Source organism: Thalassophryne amazonica, chromosome 11 (assembly GCF_902500255.1).
Source record: "Thalassophryne amazonica chromosome 11, fThaAma1.1, whole genome shotgun sequence".
NCBI classification, from domain to species: domain Eukaryota; kingdom Metazoa; phylum Chordata; class Actinopteri; order Batrachoidiformes; family Batrachoididae; genus Thalassophryne; species Thalassophryne amazonica.
The window spans coordinates 43,597,080-43,601,018 of record NC_047113.1 but is presented as its reverse complement, the minus strand read 5'-3'; the positions used below and the strand labels follow the sequence as shown (position 1 = coordinate 43,601,018).

The 3,939-nt window shown below is 39.6% G+C and overlaps 1 long non-coding RNA gene across 1 annotated transcript; it reads right to left on the bottom strand.

The window, feature by feature from the left end:
• On the bottom strand, positions 1–3,012 carry LOC117520982. Its single transcript, XR_004563837.1, has 3 exons — positions 2,584–3,012; positions 2,263–2,264; positions 1–46 (listed from the first exon to the last, which is right to left on the bottom strand). It is a non-coding gene; the product is annotated as an uncharacterized LOC117520982 (long non-coding RNA).
• Positions 3,013–3,939: the final 927 nt, after the last annotated feature.

Below are 3,939 nucleotides of genomic sequence, written 5' to 3'. Positions count from 1 at the left end.
TCTTCACTGTGAACTGTGGCTTGAATTCAGAGTTTGGGGGTCATCTCTAATCTCTAATGCCATATACCAACACAGTGCAGAGTAGCTACCTAAACTCTGTAAGGGAGATAGAGTATCTCGTCAATAGTTTTACATCCTCATTGAAGACAACTTTGGATGCTGTAGCTCCTCTGAAAAAGAGAGCTTTAAATCAGAAGTGTCTGACTCCGTGGTATAACTCACAAACTCGTAGCTTAGCAGATAACCCGTAAGTTGGAGAGGAAATGGCGTCTCACTAATTTAGAAGATCTTCACTTAGCCTGGAAAAAGAGTCTGTTGCTCTATAAAAAAAGCCCTCCGAAGCTAGGACATCTTTCTACTCTCATCCTAATTGAAGAAAATAAGAACCAACCCCAGGTTTCTTTTCAGCACTGTAGCCATGGCTGACAAAGATCAGAGCTCTATTTGAGCTGAGTATTCCATTAACTTTAAACTAGTAATGACTTCATGACTTTCTTGCTAACAAAATTTTAAACATTAGAGAAAAATTACTCATAACCATCCCAAGACGTATCGTTATCTTTGGCTGCTTTCAGTGATGCCGGTATTTGGTTAGACTCTTTCTCTCAGATTGTTCTGTCTGAGTTATTCTCATTAGTTACTTCATCCAAACCATCAACATGTTTATTAGACCCCATTCCTACAGGTCTGCTCAAGGAAGCCCACCATTATTAATGCTTCGATCTTAAATATGATCAATCTACGTTGTTAGTTGGCTATGTACCACAGGCTTTAAGGTGGCAGTAATGAAACCATTACTAAAAAGCCATCACTTGGACCCAGCATCTTAGCTATTATAGGCCAATCTCCAACCTTCCTTTCTCTCAAAAATTCTTGAAAGGGTAGTTGTAAAACAGCTACCTGATCATCTGCAGAGGAATGGTCTATTTGAAGAGTTTCAGTCAGGTTTTAGAATTCATCATAGTACAGAAACAGCATTAGTGAAGGTTACAAATGATCTTCTTATGGCCTCGGACAGTGGACTCATCTCTGTGCTTGTTCGTTAGATCTCAGTGCTGCTTTTGATACTGTTGACCATAAAATTTTATTACAGAGATTAGAGCATGCCATAGGTATTAAAGGCACTGCGCTGCAGTGGTTTGAATCATATTTGTCTAATAGATTACAATTTGTTCATGTAAATGGGGAATCTTCTTCACAGACTAAAGTTAATTATGGAGTTCCACAAGGTTCTGTGGCTAGGACCAATTTATTTACTTTATACATGCTTCCCTTAGGCAGTATTATTAGACGGTATTGCTTAAATTTTCATTGTTAGCAGATGATACCAGCTTATCTATCCATGAAGCCAGAGGACACACACCAATTAGCTAAACTGCAGGATTGTCCTTACAGACATAAAGACATGGGATGACCTCTAATTTCCTGCTTTTAAACTCAGATAAAACTGAAGTTATTGTACTTTGGCCCCACAAATCTTAGAAACATGTGTCTAACCAGATCCTTACTCTGGATGCATTACCCTGACCTCTAGTAATACTGTGAGAAATCTTGGAGTCATTTTGATCAGGATAGGTCATTCAAAGCGCATATTAAACAAATATGTAGGACTGCTTTTTTGCATTTACGCAATATCTCTAAAATCAGAAGGTCTTGTCTCAGAGTGATGCTGAAAACTAATTCATGCATTTATTTCCTCTAGGCTGGACTATTGTAATTCATTATTATCAGGTTGTCCTAAAAGTTCCCTAAAAAGCCTTCAGTTATTCAAAAATGCTGCAGCTAGAGTACTGACGGGGACTAGAAGGAGAGAGCATATCTCACCCATATTGGCCTCTCTTCATTGGCTTCCTGTAATTCTAGAATAGAATTTAAAATTCTTCTTCTATACTTATAAGGTTTTGAATAATCAGGTCCCATCTTATCTTAGGACCCTCGTAGTACCATATCACCCCAATAGAGTGCTTCGCTCTCAGACTGCAGGCTTACTTGTAGTTCCTAGGGTTTGTAAGAGTAGAATGGGAGGCAGAGCCTTCAGCTTTCAGGCTCCTCTCCTCTGGAACCAGCTCCCAATTCAGATCAGGGAGACAGACACCCTCTCTACTTTTAAGATTAGGCTTAAAACTTTCCTTTTTGCTAAAGCTTATAGTTAGGGCTGGATCAGGTGACCCTGAACCATCCCTTAGTTATGCTGCTATAGACGTAGACTGCTGGGGGGTTCCCATGATGCACTGTTTCTTTCTCTTTTTGCTCTGTATGCACCACTCTGCATTTAATCATTAGTGATCGATCTCTGCTCCCCTCCACAGCATGTCTTTTTCTTGGTTCTCTCCCTCAGCCCCAACCAGTCCCAGCAGAAGACTGCCCCTCCCTGAGCCTGGTTCTGCTGGAGGTTTCTTCCTGTTAAAAGGGAGTTTTTCCTTCCCACTGTAGCCAAGTGCTTGCTCACAGGGGGTCGTTTTGACCGTTGGGGTTTTACATAATTATTGTATGGCCTTGCCTTGCAATATGAAGCGCCTTGGGGCAACTGTTGTTGTGATTTGGCGCTAATAACAAAAGATTGATTGATTGGATTGATCTCACCAAACTGTCTGCGGCCCTTGACCCAAAAGAGAACAATTTTACTCTCCTCCGTCCACAAAATATTCCTCCAGTTCTCTTTAGACCATTGATGTGTTCGTTGGCAAATTGTACCTCTTCTGCACATGTCTTTTATTTAACAGAGGGACTTGCGGGGGAGTCTTGCAAAATAAATTAGCTTCACACAGGCGTCTTCTAACTGTCACAGCACTTACAGGTAACTCCAGACGTCTTTGATATCCTGGAAGCTGATCAGTTGGGTGAGGCCTTTGCCATTCTGGTTATTCTTCTATCCTTTTGATGGGTGTTTCCCGTTTTCTTCATGCGTCTCTGTGTTTTTTTTTGTCCATTTTAAAGCATTGGAGATCATTGTAGATGAACAGTCTATATTTTTGCACCTGCATATAAGTTTCCCTCTCCAATCACTTTTTAATCAAACTACGCTGTTCTTTCTGAACAATGTCTTGAATGTCGCATTTTCCTCAGGCTTTCAAAGAGAAAAGCATGTACAACAGGTGCTGGCTTCATCCTTAAATAGGGGACACCTGATTCACACCTGTTTGTTCCACAAAATTGACGAACTCACTGACTGAATGCCACACTACTATTATTGTGAACACCCCATTTTCAACTTTTTTTTTTTTTTTTTTTTACTAATAGCCCAGTTTCATAGCTTAAGAGTGTGCATATCATGAATGCTTGGTCTTGTTGGATTTGTGAGAATCTACTGAATCTACTGGTACATTGTTTCCCATGTACAATAAAAATATACTCAAAACCTGGATTAATCATTTTTTAGTCACATAGCACTACTATTATTCTGAACACTACTGTATGTAATATATATATATAATGTTTGAGGAACTTGATAAAATATAGAGCTATGGTTACTATGAAACAATAACCCAAGTCATATATCACATTCTCCTCAATTATGTGACCTTGACATTGGAGGACCTTGATTGGTTAACCTGTTTCAAACAGTGTAGAGACAATATGGATTAAACATGATGGAAGGGTTGCGTTTATCCAAGTATAAGGTGGTTCACCTTTGGGCAGAATTGATCAAATGTCGAAGTTACTCAGAATCATATTTTACGGTATCACTGAATCACAAAGGCATTTGCATGACTGTGAAACACGTGAGGCGCAGGTGTTGGTCATACTTCAAAAATGACAGTGAAAAGAATATTCCAAGATACTCCTCAGACTATGTTGAATCCCACTCAGATTTACATGCTCTACCAAAACATCAGAGGAATGCTTACTTTTTTGCATTTTTAGGCATCAGATTGCCTGAGAAACCACAAGTTCAGTGCTAGGAGATATATTCCCTGCAGACACTGGTATCTTGGGTGT